The sequence below is a fragment of the Pinus tabuliformis genome, chromosome Q, assembly GCF_031772625.1.
Source record: "Pinus tabuliformis cultivar Carrire ecotype Pingquan chromosome Q, CPIR1, whole genome shotgun sequence".
NCBI classification, from domain to species: domain Eukaryota; kingdom Viridiplantae; phylum Streptophyta; class Pinopsida; order Pinales; family Pinaceae; genus Pinus; species Pinus tabuliformis.
This window is the reverse complement of record NC_142296.1, coordinates 1,264,678,563-1,264,695,892: the sequence shown is the minus strand read 5'-3', so window position 1 is coordinate 1,264,695,892 and position 17,330 is coordinate 1,264,678,563.

Genomic DNA, 17,330 nt, shown 5'->3' with positions numbered 1-17,330 from the left:
ATAAAGGAAGTCCTTGACTTTGAGCGATTACATTTTATGCTTTTTGCTCAATTGTCAAAGGTGACTTGAATTTACGAGTTCTTCGGGTATCCTCCCTCTCTCCAAATGTGGGAGGGTTAGAAACTTAGTATGGTGCGTTTTTCTTCTACTTTTGAATCTTTTACGCTGTAGTTTGATTCCTTAATAAAAGTAGCATTGGCCTTTCACTTGGTAACATACTCTGCTTGTTATCTTAATGAGGAGATGTATAACGATATGTTATTTTGGTTCTGCCATATAGGATGTAGCCAATGCTGGAGGTTAGATTATTTGCTTAAATAACAGTTTGTTGCTCTATACATGAACTTTCACTCTACTATGTGGTTCATGGTTTCCAGATATTGGTGACTCGCTACATCCATGGAATATTGTTCCAGGTAGAGCCACCTGGGATCACTTCCCGTCAGCTCAAACACAGAGCCTGACTCTGAGAGTGTTAAGAGAAATTGAACCTGATACCTCACAATAGCAGAGATGCTTAACTACAGGGACTCGACTAGTGGATTTAATCCTCAGGGCATATACTTAAACTTTCACTCATTGTAGTAGATATGCTCATTTCTCAAAGTTTTTTCTTAATGAATTCATTTTTTCCATTTTTTTTTCCTTTTAATAGTGACCTTTCATAGCTGTAACACCCTCCTCTCACATCTACCCAAGCAACTGGCCAACCGGGGTAAACATGTGACAAAATGATACTATGATATGATTCAACTCCCCATGTAGAGTTAAGGAAGTGGAACCGAGACAACACAACCAATCTGACCTTCTACACATGAAACAGAACCCCCAGGAGCCATCCAACCCTTCCAGGTGACCAACCCCTGAAACACCCTGACATTCTCATGCATTAAAGCCTCAGTTGCTCCTTTGACATGGGCATGTATGCAACTAAGACCCTCTAGTCGCTCCCACAACAAGGCATTCATGTGACGGGAATTTTCCAAGTAGTTGTGTGCCAGCGACTCCAAATTTTGTGCCACTTTTTTAGGGCCAGGACTCAAGCCACTCCCCAGAACTCCACGAAACTTTCAAAAATAAAAAGTAACATCAAAACAATGATACATGTGAAAATACTTGAAAAAGGACTTGACTAGACCTCTACTAGTCATGATAGGCATTTTGTCAGGTGGTACATGGAAGTCTTGACTTGGTTGCCTTTTGCATATGTTAATAAGAACTCTTTCCCTACTGTATTCTATGAGTATTTGTATTTGTTATTATGTGTATTTGATGGTTGTTCTATCATGGTTATTATTATGGTTATATGTTGGTTATAAGCATGGTTTCATAACAGATTCTAACTATGGATCTTAATATGTTTTAATTAGTTGATGAATGGTTATTAAATGCATGAGCTATTACATGTTATTGCAGCTATTATGAGAGGGAATTAGACCTTATTGATGATTCTTAGATAAGTATCACATTGTTATGCCCAAATATGCATTTATGACATGCAGATTACATGTTCTCAATGTATTTGATGAAATAATTGTCATGGTTAGGCCTGGTTAGGTCAAATTTGTGGCTCAAATTTGTATATTTATCTTCATCTTGATTCATTTTATCATTCTAGAAAGTCTCATTAAGTTTTGGCACATGATCTAGAGACAAGCCCTGGAAAGGTGGTACTAATTCTGAGGTCACAAGCTTATAGCTAAGAAATTGGGACTGCATTTGCTACCTTGCAAGCTTATGCATACGACTAGAGGCCTACAGTCGCATGGATGCAATGTTATGCCTACAGTTGGGAGTCTAAGTCAGTGAAAAAGCAATTTGACTCAATTTTTTGGCACCTAGACGGGTGGTTTAGCCCTTAGGGGTCCTGTAGCTCCTAAGGAAGGCCAGTAAAGTTTCATTTTTTTATTCCACGTCCTTAACTGTACTTAGGAGGTTGAGTCATAGCATAGTAATCCTTCGTCACATATTTACCCCACTGGACCGGTGAACTTGGGTAAGTGTCAGAGGAGGTGGCTACAGGGTGGTATTAAAAGTGGGTTTTGTTCTCTTTGGGTGATGTTTGATACCGATTGGTATCAGAGTAGGTTGCGCTCTCTTTGGGTGTTATCTGGTACCAGAGGTTGGTATCAGAGTGGGTTTCGTTCACTTTGGGTGATGTCTGATACCAGATTAGTATCAGATTATGGTTCAATACTTGGACTGGATGGGCAGAATGTGTTTCTCATGCATGCATGTCAATTATCTATGTGGTTGTTATGCATGCATTGTCATGGTTATGATTTTCATGGTTAAGGTCATGGTATGCAGTTGGTATTGTCATGCATGATGTTGGTATATTGATATTATTATGTATATATACATGTATCATGCTAATATGGATTGATTTTGCAGATGAGATAGCCTCCCCTAAAAATCACTAGAGTGTGTTGGTTATGGTTGTATTTGGTTTATCTGACATGGTATACTTGCAGGTAGAAGAAGATCAAATATGACTAGAAAAATGGTGGATTACAATTCACAAGACTCCCCTTATAAATCAGATGAGCAACTAAGAGATGAGTACTCTTCGAACATAGAAGACACATTGAGAAGTTTGAAGGCAGAGATAAGAAGTTGCAAAGCAGATAATGACAAAATCATTAAGTCATAGGAGAAGCAAGAAGAGGTCAATGCAGTTATCCTTCATTTCTTCAAACTTGCATAGACATGGATAGCCACGGATCAGTTATGGTTAGGAAGACATGACTAATAGAGCATATTGTAGCCTGTCTCATTGTGATCACATATTGGACAGGGATTATATTGTCAGGGGTGGAAGGTTCTTGGATACACCAGATACGAGAGGAAATGGACATGGATTTTACTCTAGTTTTTCTTCAAATAGGTATCATGGTCACCATCGTTATCATCCTTACAGGAGGAATGGCAGGGGATATTTTCCAGATGAGTTCAAGAAATCCAAGCTGCCTATATTCTATGGAGAGTAGAAGAAGCCGAAATGTGTAGAGGCATGGTTGCTTGGGATGAAGAAATTCTTTGAGTTGCATGATTACACAGAGAATGTGAAGGCCAGGATGGCTATTTTAAGTCTAAAAGGGAAAACAGACATTTGGTGGGAAGACATGAAGTGGGTCAGAGACATTAGGATAGAGGAGTTGAGCTGGCATGAATTCAAGCGACTCTTTAGGAAGAAGTACTTGTCAGAGAGGTACTATGATAGTAAATCCAAGTAATGGTTCTATGAGCTAAAGATGAGATCACTTTTCAGAGAGGTACTATGATAGTAAATCCAAGTACTAGTTCTATGAGCTAAAGCTGAGATCAAGGACAGATGAGGAGTAAATGACTAAGTTCTTGGAGTTATTGAGGTATATACCATATCTTAAGGATGAGGAGGCCAAAGTTTAAAGATTTATCAATGGATTACCATTAGCATTTAAGGATCAGATTAAGTATGATGGGCCTTGGTCACTGGAAGAAGTCATTGGGAAATTGAAGCACTGTTACGTGCAATCAAAGTGTAAGATTGAATCTAAGCAGGGTTGGAAATGGAATGACAAGACTAAAGGTAAATGGCCACCGAAGCAAACAAAACCTCAGGATGCAGGCGAGAAAGAGAATGTTGTTCCTTGCAAGAAGTATAACGTAGTTGGGAAGAGACATGGGTTGCATCTTGGAGAGAAGAAGAATAGAGGTGATGGTAATGGATAGTTGTAGTGTTGGATATGTGGAAGGAGCATCTCAAGAAGAATCATCCATCGCATCAGGGTGGTATGCCTCAGATCTACAATGCTCAGGAGGTCTAGATAGTTGGGGATGTTGGACAGAGCATTCCTCGAATCTATGCAACATTGGATAATAGGCAGGTGGATCACCAGGAATCTATTATCAAGATGGATGGTAAGATTTGTGATCAAGTTGTTTCTATTTTGATTGACCCTTGATCTAATTATAGTTATGTCAACCCTGATCAGGTGGATAAGTGTGGTTTGATAAAATAAGTGCATGTGGAGTCTTGGTTGGTGAAGTTGTCTATAGGTACTACGAAAAGAGATCATCATTGGGTAAGAGGTTGTGCATTTGAGTTTAATGGTATTCCTACATTAGCGCATCTGAATGTGCTTCCATTGGGATCATACAGTATGCTTCTATGTATGGTTTGGTTATATCTTCACAGGACTAAGGTGGATTGTTATGATAAGGCTATTGAGTTCCTGGATGATAATGGAGAACTAAGAATCTTGCAGGATAAGAAGAAGGTGACATCAATTAGAATGGTTATAGCTATGTAGGAAAAACGCAATTGCAGGAAATAGTGTGTATTGTTTGTAGTGCATATTTTCAATGATAAAAGTGAGGATGCTAAGGATGTAGAAGTCTTCAAGAGGTATTCAATTTTACAACAGTTTCAAGAAGTATTTCGAGCAGAAATTTCAGAGTTACCTCCTCATAGGGAAGTGGATTTTTCTATTGAGTTGGTACCAGCGGTAACACCAACACCAAAGGAATCATACAGGATGAGCACTCTGGAATTGGTGGAATTAAAGTTGCAGTTGAAGGAAATGCTTGACAAGGGATACATTAGGCCAAGTGTGTCACCTTGGGGTGCACCAGTGTTGTTCATAAAGAAGAGGGATGGTACTCTCAAGTTTTGCATTGATTACAGGCAGTTGAATAAGGTGATGATTAACAACAGGTATCAATTTTCGAGGATCGATGACTTGTTTAACCAGTTGAAGGGAGCAATAGTGTTCTTGAAGATTGATTTGAGATCGATATATCATCAGGTACTCATCAAGGAAGAGGAAATTTACAAGATTTATTTCTGGACCAGGTATGGGCATTGTGAGTTTGTTGTGGTTCCTTTTGGTTTGACTAATGCTCCAACTACTTTCATGTTTTTGATGAATAGTGTATTGTGTCCTTGTCTGGACAAGTTTGTGAATGTATTCATTGATGATATATTGATATATTCTAAGAATGAGGAAGATCATGTTGAACACTTAGCAGTAGGTATTGAGATTACTAAGAGAGCATCAGTTGTATGCCAAACTTAGCAAATGCACTTTCTTTCAGACAGAGGTACATTACTTGGTACATGTTGTCTCCAAGGAAGGTATAACAGTGGATCCAAGATTAGAGTTATCATGGAATGGGAAACTCCTAGAAATGTGGATGAGGTCAGATCATTCATGGTGTTAGCATGTTACTATAGGAGATTCATCAGGAACTTCTTGTGGATTGCCTATCCTATTAAATCATTGCAGAGGAAAGGAAAGAAATTTGAATAGACATAGGAATGTGCAATGAGTTTTAATCACTTGAAACGGTTGCTTACAAATGTTCCAGTTCTAAAGATCGCAGATCTGGACAAAGAGTTTGTGGTGTGTATAGATGCTTGCAAGTGGGGACTTGGTGGAGTCCTGATGCATGATGGACAGGTGGTATGCTATGAATCAAGGAAACTAAATGAGAATGAGAAGAATTATGTGACACATGATCTTGAGTTGGCAGTGATCATTAATGCATTGAAGGCGTGGAAGCACTATCTTCTTGGTAGGAGGTTTTTGTTAATGAGTGATCACAGTGGGTTGAGATATTTTTTCGAGCAACCAAATCTGAGTGATAGGAAAGTTAGATGGTTGGAAACCCTTAGTGAGTTTGACTTCGAGATCAGGTTTATTAAGGGGAAAGAGAATAGGGTTGCAGATGCTCTTAGTAGAAGAGTACAGGTAAATCACATAGAAACTATGAGTTCATATTGGACGGATTTATAGGATCATATCTTATAAGAAAGAAAATAGGATGACAGGTATAGGGAGCTAAGGCACAGGTTAAAGAAGTATGGTATAGGTGATCAGGATGTGGACTATCATCTCACAACATATGGTTTGGTCATATTTAAGGATAGGATCTATGTGTCAGACAACAACGAGCTCAAGAAGCTTATCTTGTGAGAATTTCATGGTAATCCATATTCAAGTCATCCAGGATATCATAAGACATTGGCAATAGTTAAGAAGTTCTAATATTGGCCAAATATGAAGAAGGAGGTATGTTATGCTCTTAACCTGCAAAGCAATACCCAAACATAGAATTTGCGAAGAAAAGATACCGAGAACACAGAATATGCGAAGAAAATATACCCAGAACACAGAATAGCAATGATTTTATTATTCAGAGAGAAATGTTCACAGGCCTCTTCGAGGGGGAAACCTCCAATAGAGCAGAGCTCGATTACAAAACAAGACACGATGCTCCTCGCAGGGAGTCTCTATCCTTTATATATGACTCATACATGCAATACCACGGGCCAATATCGTGGGTTTTATTAATACCATCTATCTAATACTACCACCCATTTACCATCTATCTAATACTACCGCCCATTTGCAACTAACTGCAGTCCCGTCATTAATTGCGGGTTAACCACTTACAAATATTAATACGAGCTTTATTGACTCTTGACTATGACGTGATCCCATGACATAAATAAGGGGGTTAGGGTGGGACCCTAACATGCCCTCCCCCTTAAGACTAGCCTTGTCCTCAAGGCTAAAGCTGCGGAAACTGCTGAAGAATAGTGGCTAGTTCCCAAGTTGCATCTTCCAGAGAGGTGTCTTTCCATTTGACAAGGACCTCCTTAAGGATGTGGCCACGCAGGTGCTTGTCTCGTGTGTCTAGAACCTGTTCAGGTTGAAGCCAGATTGACCCTTCTTCCTCCAATTCAGGTAGACTGGTTTGAACTCGGCAATTGTTCCCAATCACTTTCTTGAGGCACGATACATGGAAAACTGGGTGGATTTTTGTTGTAGGTGGCAAAGCCAACTTGTAAGCCACTTCTCCAATGCGCTGAAGTACTTGGTATGGTCCGTAGAATTTTGGAGAGAGCTTTTGACAACCCTTGTCTTTGAGTGATGTTTGCTTATATGGTTGCAGCCTCAAAAAGACCTGATCCCCTTCTTGAAATTGGTGCTCTGAGCGATGTTGGTCAGCCTGTTGCTTCATACGGTTCTGAGCTTGATGAAGATTCTCACGCAGATGGGCAAGCATGGTTGCACGGTGTTGTAGGAGTTGATCCACGGCTTGTACTTTGGAGCACCCCTTGAGATAAGAAGTAGGGGAAGGCGGAAGTTGTCCATAGACTGCTTCATAGGGAGTCATTTTGGTGGTGGCATGATAGTTGGTGTTATACCACCATTCCACCAGAGGTAACCACTGTACCCAAAGGTGTTGTTTTTCTGAAGTGAAACACCTAAGGTAGGTTTCTAGACATTTGTTGACGGCTTCGGTTTGACCATCTGTTTGCGGATGATATGAAGTACTGAGTTTGAGTTGAGTGCCTTGTATTCTGAAGAGCTCCTGCCAAAAATTATTGGTGAAGATAGGTTCGCGGTCGGACACAATAGAAGTGGGCATGCCATGCAATTTGAAGATCTGATCCATGAAAGTTTGAGCAACCAAAGTGGGTGTGAATGGTTGGGGTAGGGCGCAGAAATGAGCATACTTCGACAGTCGGTCCACAACCAACATGATGACTGACTTGTTCCCAGACTTTGGAAGACCTGTAATGAAATCCATGGAGACCTCCATCCAAATTGACGCTGGAATGGGCAATGGTTGTAATGTGCCTGGTGTGTTGACGGTTTCCCCTTTGTGGCGTTGACAGACGTCACATTCTACTACGAAAGTAAGGATGTCCTGTTTCATGCCGGCCCAAAAAAATCATCTTCTGGTGCGAGCATATGTCTTCTGAAAGGCCGAATGTCATGCAATGGGAGATGAGTGCAATTCTGCCAAAATGCGACTTTTGAGGGTGGATGTTGGTGATATTACGACTCTGTCCTTGTAGCGAAGAATATCATTCTACCACGAGTAGCCCTTGCTGGAATTAGGATCTACCTGCAATTGAGAAATGAGTTGGGAGAGCCCGGGATGTGAAAACCATTCCCTGCGAGCCTCTTCAATCCAGTCTGGAATGGGGAGGGAAATTGCGAGCAGAGTACTTTCCTCCTCAAATTGGCGCGACAATGCATCTGTTACCCTATTTTCTTTCCCTTTCTTGTAAATGATCTCATAATCATATCCCAGAATTTGGCTAACCATTTATTTTGTTGTGGGGAAGATAGGCGTTGCTCCAAAAAATATTTAAGACTGTGATGATCTGTGCGGATTTGGAAACGTCGCCCCAACAAGTAAGGTCGCCAGGTCTCGACTGCATGTAAGATGACCATCATTTCCTTCTCGTAGGTAGATTGGCCCAGATTCTTCCCACTTAGTTGTTGGCTGGTGAAGGCCAATGGTCGCCCTTCCTGCATTAAGACCGCTCCAATACCTGTTCCCGAAGCATCAGATTCAATGACAAATGATTTGGTGAAGTCCGGTAGTGCTAAGACAGGAGTGGAACCCATGGCGGTTTTGAGAGCGGTAAATGCATGTTGTGCTTCTTCGTTCCAGAAGAAGGAATTTTTCTTTAGGAGTTGCGTTAGGGGCTTCGCTATGCGGCCATAGTTGCGGACAAATTTACGATAATAGCCTGTGAGACCCAAAAATCCTCTCAAGCTTTTCAAGGTCTTAGGTTGAGGCCATTCTTGCATTGCCTGGATCTTTTTTGGGTCCACCTTGACACCTTCACGCCCCACAATGTGGCCCAAATACTCAACTTCTTCCATGCCAAATGAACACTTAGACATCTTGACAAATAATTTATGCGTGCGGAGCAGGTGCAAGAGTAGATCTACATGCTGAAGATGTGCCGCCCAAGTGCCACTATAGATGAGGATGTCATCGAAGAAGACAAGGACAAATTTTCTGAGATATCATTTGAGGAGGTGATTCATAAGGCTCTGAAAAGTAGAGGGGGCATTACAGAGACCAAATGGCATGACCAGGAACTCATAATGGCCTTCACGAGTTCTGAAAGCTGTCTTGGGAATGTCGGCTTCCTTCATGCGAATTTGGTGGTAGCCTGAGCGAAGATCCAACTTAGTGAAGAATTGAGCCCCATTGAGTTCGTCCAGCAAATCGTCAACCACTGGGATGGGAAATTTATCTTTGACTGTTAACTTATTGAGGGCCCTGAAGTCTGGACACATCCGCCACTCCCCATCTTTCTTGAGGACCATGACCACTGGAGATGAATAAGGACTAATGCTGGGACGAATGACACCTGCTTCCAACAATTCCTTGATGATTTTTTCTATTTCATTCTTTTGGGTGAACGGATATCTGTATGGCCGCACATTTGGGGGTTGGGCCCCTGGAACCAATGTGATGCTATGATCATGTTCCCCTCGCGAGGGTGGAAGCTCATGAGGCTTGTCAAAGACCGTCCGATGTTTATTTAAAATATGTTGCATCTCAGGATGAATTGGCGGAAACATGGTATCTACTACTTGGATGGCATTAAATTGAGCTACCACTCCATGATGGCCCTTTTTTAACAATTTTTCCATCCTATGCGAGCTGATGATAGAGGGGGCTCCCGCCTGTAGTCCACGGAGGGTATGTGTGGAGTTGTTCTGCTTAAAACTCATATATAACTCCTGGAAATTCATTGTGATTGGCCCAAGAGTGCGGAGCCATTCCGCGCCTAGGACAATGTCGCAACCCCCCATGTGTATTGCAAACATGTGGGTTTTCAATTGATATCCCCCATTTAAATTTTGACATTTTCACAGCGACCTTCACATTTCATTGTGCCCCCATCTGCAATCTGGACTTGGAAGTTAGAAACTGCCCGGACGAAACAATGTGCTGCTTCAGCGATCTTTTGGTGGATGAAATTATGGGTACTTCCACTATCAATCAAGACTACTACTGGGCGATGTTTAAGAAAACCCCTGATTTTGAGAGTTTGAGGGGAAGAAATTCCTGCCAATGCATTTAGCGAAATAATTGGTTCATCAGATACAATCTCCTGTTGGTTATCTTCTTCGATCGCCTCCGGTTCCTCAAGTGGTGGATCTTCCTCGGTGGAGCTGTAGTCAGTGGCATCTATTTGAAAAAACTTGTGCTCTTTGCATTTATGACCCGGGGAATATTTTTCATCACAGTAGTAACATAGTCCTTGCTTCCTTCTTTCGGCCATTTCCGTAGGTGACACCTTTTGAATCTTAAGTGTCTGAGTCATATTGGGAGCCTGTGAGGGACGACCTTTAGCGGGGAAGATGGGGCGGCTGGATTGGGCTGTTAATGCACGTTCCACCCTACGGGCTACCTGGCAAGCCTCTGTCCATGTGGGAGGGTGGTGGAGTAGAACCTGAGCTTTGATGGCTTCTTTAAGACCGCTGATAAAGCATTCCATGTAGAACTCATCTGTGAGACCCTTAGTGCGGAAGGCTAAGGCTTCAAAAGCAGTAATATATTCCTCCACTGTACCCGTCTGTCGGAGCTTAGTGAGACGCCCCAAAAAAGAGTCTTCCTGTTCAAAGCGACTGCGAAGAGTTTTGGCAAATTGGGCCCAATTCTGAAAATGTCCATTGCAACGCTGATGCCATTCCTTCCATTGCCATCATTCATTGTCCAAGTACATGGTGCCCACCATAAGCTTAGTCCCCTCATCTGTGATATGATTCAATTGGAAATACTGCTCCATTTGTGCTAGCCATGCGGACATGTGAGAACCGTCAAATTTCTGCATATCCAACTTGGGAGGTCGCTGACTGGGTGGTGGATGGGAGTGCCAGACGTGATGAGAGTGGCTAGACTCACCCTCATGGTATTCATGGCCATTATACGCCTCCTCGTAGGCTGGCTCCTTGCCCTTTGGGAGTGCATCCTGTATCTGGTTACTTATTCCTTTAAGCTCAAGTTGTATCTGGTTACTCATTCCTTTAAGCTCAAGTTCGATATTGTTCACCACAGTTTGGAGGGAGTGCACATGGTTTTCAATTTTGTCGATCCTTTCATTGGCCATCGCTTGAGCGCGAGTTTCTACCATACACCAACCTGATGAAAAATTGGGACCGCCTAAAAAATTTTACTAAGAAATTGAATGGTACCACCTTGCTCAGCTCGTCGTCCTGATACTGATGGGCTAGGTCACCAATAAGCGCCCCGGAAGATCTCAGACTTTTTTTTTTTTGGGAAAACTCCTAACGGAGTTTTACTCCTTCCTGATCAATATTGCAGTCGCCAAATCCTCAAAAAGTCAATGCCGCCAAAAGTCCTGCGAAAATTATATCCAGGTACAGGAACCCTTCACAACTACTCTGATCTGGTGGATCTGAGAGATCTGAATGGTGGAACAACTGCTGCTGCTGATCTGGAATATCCGATCTGGTAGATCTGAGAGAACTGAATGGTGGAACAACTGCTGCTGCTGATCTGGAATAGATGATGTGTGATCCCCCGATAGAAAGGGAACTATGGTCTTGGGGAGTGTCAGGTGCTACAGATCGCAATATATATAAGGGTCTGACAGTAGTACTCGGCCCAATGTTTCAGGGCTCTAACTAAGGAGGATCGACCGTACCCTTAGCCGTACAACCCGACTACCCTATCGTACGGGCGAGTAATCTCTCCGAGTGTTGTTCTCGGTGTACTGTAGCCACAAGATGGCCGAAGGTTTATCTATGGAGAGGTTTCAAGGGAGCTAGGGGGCTTCCTATATACCCAGAGGGTACGTGGAAGACAGTCCATGCGCGGTTCTGTCTAATGCGCTACTACTCGAAGGGGTACTGTCTAGTCAATTTAACGTCTTAAATTGCTCTACATAAATTATCAATCCGGGTATCGTAAACTGATGAAGTGTGGTGCACTATATGTGCTTAGTTAACCTTTTTCTTACTTCGTTGTTTTATAGTTTATTTTGTTTATAGTAATGGTTTTATAAACGAATGAGTGATTTGTGTGTGTATGGTGGTTTCTAAATGAGTGAGTGTGTGTAACTGGTGGTTTCTAACTACCTTCTAAACTTGCAAAGAAAGAGCTTGAAAGAAATAACTTGAAATGAAACTGAAAGCAAAGCATAAAAACCACTTTCTAATGGCACTAGTCACTACTCATGCTGCTGCAAAAAAAATAAGAAAAACCACTTTAAGACCAATTATAATGATCATCTCTTCCTAACTCTCTGCTTCCAACATATAGTATTATGTGAAACACGATTAAGAAGTAGTTAGAAATAAGTCTAAAAAGTAATCAAGCTCTAAGATGACAAATTATAACACCACTTTGCCTTTCTCCAACATTCTGCTTCCAACATACATTGTAATGTGTAACAAGTGAAGAAAGAGTTAGTGATATAAGTCAAAAACTACTCAAATCAAGCTGTGATTTATTAGTATTCTGATCTCTTAAAGATGAACAACTTATGATAAGGAGACCATCAATATGTTAGCATACAACTTGAGAAACTAAACTTAGAAATCAAGCTAGAAAAATAAAATAAAGGCAGCAACTTATGAATATGACAACTGAAAATACCATTAGAGATAAAGCAAATACAACAAAGACATATGTACAAGGCAGGGGCCTCCTACCACCTATGAAATCAAAGCAAAATTAAACACACTCGCATAAATTAAAATTGCATGAATGAAAATCTAATCTACCTTACATTCTACAAAGCAATATTTACAAAATGAAATCTACTCTACTTACATCCTAATATGCTCCATGACATCTACTTCACATCTCCTTCCATGTTGAGAACATCAAAGCTTTATTGAATTTCTTCAAAAGTACAAAGTACAAAAGCTTTCAAAAGCCATGGGACTAACAAGCTAAAAGGACTAAGAAAAGACTAAAGGAAAGACTAGCAAATGAAGGAGAGAGATCTCCTATTTATACAAAAAGATTAGAGTCATCTCATTAATGAGAGTCCATGAATTTCTCCCTCTACCTCTAGAGTCCTAATCAAAATAGGAACTGATAAGACACATGTCTTTTTAGAGTTACAATACAATTAGGAGATGTGACACATATCCTCATGATCCCATGATTCTTTCCAACCAAATTCGAATTTGGCCTTAGAGTGCCACATAAGGGTCTTCTAGAAGCCTCCTTTCAACCTACACATGTCAACAAACTCAACCCATTTGTTAGGTATAAGCATATGCACATTATTTTCTAATGTTTAACCACAAATTCACTTAAAAGGCTTAGAAATAATAAAGATTGGAAAAACATAAAGGTGGCCCAATGATAATGAAAGTGGGATGAATGTGGTGACATAGTAGTGAAATGGAGGTGAAATGGAAGTGATATAATGGACATAATAGTGAAAGTGTAATGCAAATGAATGACATTTTCAAGACTCAACATACCCCCCAACTGAAGCTATTGCATGTCCTCATGCAATATATATTACATTAACTCTTTTGATTCTTGAGCTTTGGCTTAACTTTGCATGATATCATTTGATAACTTCATATTCCTGCAAAGTGTTTCACTTGAATTGCAACATGGTTGGTTCTTGTGTTACAACCATTTTTTTTTTGTTGCCTTCTATTTTGATCTTTGAACTTTGCATAATGATATTTTGATTATTGTTGCAAAGTATATCTTTATTGGATTGCATGATGGTTGGTTCTTGTCTGACAACCATGATTTTGTTTGTATCCAATTTATCCTTTAAGCACTTTTTCAAAAGCCATTGTATGCTCATAATAGCAATGTAATAATTAATATATGTTGGAAGTATGTGAGCTCCTGAATATGATATGGACATGGAAAGATATGAATATGAATGTATTCCCCCCCCCAACTGATGGTATTGGCAATTTTATGAAATGAGGAAGAGAAATGTTTTTCCAACAATTATCATTCTAGCTTTTTATGGAATTCTATGGTTAAAAGTTAGAAAATGCCGTACCTTCACTTACCCTTTGGAATGGATGAGTTGTATGTGTGGTGGCTGAAAACTTCTGATCATATTCTTCTTCAAGTGGCTGAACAAGAGGAGTCATGGATAGAGAGATAAGATGGCTTTTTATTGTTTCTACTAAAACTTGCTGAATCTGCTCCAAAATGCTGAAAATAATAGTCTTCATGTCTTCAAAACTCATTGGCACAATTCCTACTATGTGAAAAGATGTTCTGATGTCGAACATAGTAGGAAATTGTTGGCTTAGTGGCCATTAATGGATGCCACTAGTCAACACGAGAACTCTCACCATTGATGACAATGAGAGTCAAGATGCCCAAACACATCTTGCTAGGTACGAATGAATTTGCTGATGTCGAGTCACCTAGAAGATCTAACGAACAAGGGACATTAATGTATTCCCATTGTTTGTCAGCATGAGGACTTGCCATTAGGGCATGCAAGCCTCAAGGTGTTTTTACAAAGAAATTAGACTCAAAGGACTATGGACTCAATAATTTGCATTGAAGCAGGGCTTATTTGCGGAATGAAAATGACAAGGAATGGAAAATGAAAATGGAAAATGGAAATGGAGAACAGAAATGACAATGGGCAATAAGCATGTGAATGAGCCTCTTGCTTTTATTTGTGGGTTATGAATGGACAAAAAGAAATGGAAAGTGTATGTGAATGAAAATGGAAAATATGGAGTGGAATGAGGTGAATGGTTTATTATGAAGTATGGATGTGATGGATGGATGTGATGGAGACAATAGTATCTGAAAGTTTTTCAAGTGTTTGGATCTGATTTTGCATCAACATATTTCCTCTTTGTTGCTGATCATCCTCTTATGAAACAAATTGGTCTCTTAGAGAGACACCATTCCCTTCTAGTCATTTGTCCTTCCTCCTGAAACCTGCAAAAAAAAAAAACTAATACTTCTTCTGCAATGGAATGTAAGATTATCAAAGGAGAGAGGTGGCCAATCTCTCTAGTTATGATATTTACACACAAAACTAAGAATTTGTATTAATGAAACAAGTTCTCAAAGGAAAAATCAAAAGAATTTATACCTGCTTTGGAATTAGTGCCTCAAGTTGATGTTGCTTATTTTCAGCAATTTATTTCATTATTTGACATTTCAAACTCTAATGATATATTTCTCATTGTATAGATCTTGTTGAGATCTTTCCAATGGTACTTAAATCATCAAAATCTGATTTTGTATGAGAAAGATAGGCTTATTTGAACAATGAGGTTTTTCTGACTGCGGAATTGGGGAACAACTCTGTAGCTAAAAATCTTGAATAAAAAGTTAGTCATTCATCTTTCATTATCAGTCCAAAATTAATCAATACCTTCAGAAAAGTGAGAAAATAACTTGTTCATTTCATTGATTCAAAATTATTATTTTTTCTTGACATGCAGCGACTTAGTGTGGCGACTCAGTGTGGCGACTTTGTGATAACACACAATTTGACTTCCCTTTGACCGGGGTCTTTTTCATCAAATTTGATCGAATGAATAGGACACCATCCATGTACCAACATTTCCCCAGCTACCCATGTGAGTTGTTTTGCTTGATGACACCTGCAACCTAGAGTTTAACAAAACAGCTGCGGAATCTGGGATTGGCTGCGGAAACGCTGTATTGGCTGCGGAAACGTTGTATTGGCTGCGGAAAGTGGCTAAAACAGTTTATCATCAATTTTGAAATTTTTTATTTTTTTGTTCATTGTCTGCAAGTAGGAACTCTGTGAATGGAGCAAAACAGTTTTAAGGATGGAAATAGATCAGAGTAATTCCTATGCATGCTGTAACAGAAACACCCAAATCAATCTCAAAATAATTGGGAAGTTTAACATGCATGTGCATATTACAGGCGTGATTCAAAATTTTTAGCAGCAACGGGTGCACTCAGGGGAATGCCTCTTACAGCTCATTCTTACAGATAAGCAAATGGTTTGAAAATTCCACCATAGGATTCAGACCACTTCTTAAGACTAGAGTATATATGCCTTGCACCAACAGAATCTCCCCAAAAAAACTATGCCACCTCTGTATGCCGGGAAACCCATTCCTAGGACAGATGAAACATCAAGATCTGATGCTTTAATCTTAATCCCTTCATCCAGGATCCGGCATGTTCCTTTCTTTACACGACTTTCAGGTTTGCTGAAATTCTATTGATACCTTGCTGAAGAAAACCAGCATTTACCTCCTTCAGAAGGACTGGAATATTAATGAGAAGAAGAGATGTAGCTATTCCTGAACCCATTAATCCTCCACCAAATATAACAAAGTTATTTAAAAAGGTAATAAATGGTTTGATTTTCCAAGTCTTCTCTTTACTTTGGCCGTATATCTCATCACAATAAACACCACTGCCGTAAAAAAATTTGGACACGTCTTGCTATGAGTCGTGCGTTGCATGAGACTATCAGTCATTAAAGACGTGTAATTAATCTTGAATACAGCACATAATTGATTCCCAATTAGGTTTCTCTTCTTCAGGCACGCGGAATTAAATCAGCATTCAAACTACCAGTTAATTAACTCAACTCCAGTTTTTTTTCACGCGGCAGCAAGAAAGAGGCTCCAAAGAACCGAATATTTCTCCCAGACCGCCACGAATTTCCTCAAACGGTTTCTGGGTTATCTAATTAACCCACCTAGAAAAAAAACCCATGTTTTAGTTTTTTGAAATTCGCCTTCATTTGGGCAAATCGAGCGTTTTAAATTTGACGTTTTTCTGTTGTTTACGTTTTCTGAGTTATCAATTTTTACTGTTCTGAATTCGTTGTTCTTGTTTGATCTACTGTTTTGCAGGTGTGTACAGGTTCAACACATCCAAATCATTCAAATCATTCAACCCCCTGCATCTCTGTACTTTCACAATCCGTACTGTTTGCACAGATGTTTTCTGCAAATCCGATAATCAGCTAAACATGAGTTTCATGACTCCAACTTTGAAAAAAAAGGCCCTAGCTGACTTGTATGTCATTGATAAACAGTACGAGAAAGCTTTTGCAATATATGCAGATCTGAGGAAACCTGGCATATTTGAATTTATTGAGGAGCATAATCTACATGATGCTTTGCAAGATAAGGCGTTGGCACTCATGACTTTAGATCCAAAAAGGGCAGTTGCCTTACTAGTCCAACAAAGAGAGTTTATTAAACCATCTGAAGTGGTCTCACAGCATATGAATTTTGATGAGCTTGTTCCATTATTGAAATTCTATTTTCATGAAGAGGTTCAGAACATCAAAGCTACTCCGAGCTAGAAAACTGGCCATGGCTGAAGGACAAGCACAGGGATGTAAGCAACTCTCTGTTTCTGACTGATAATGTAGCTATCCAAGGGTGAAATCAACTCAAAAATATGCCACTAAATGATGAATGCCTCCTACAGGAACCAACCTCCAAAAATGCACAATTCGGTCCTCTTTTTTTCTCTCATATATACAATGCATTTTTTATGTTGCATGTTTATTTCAGGCCAAAGCTTGATCA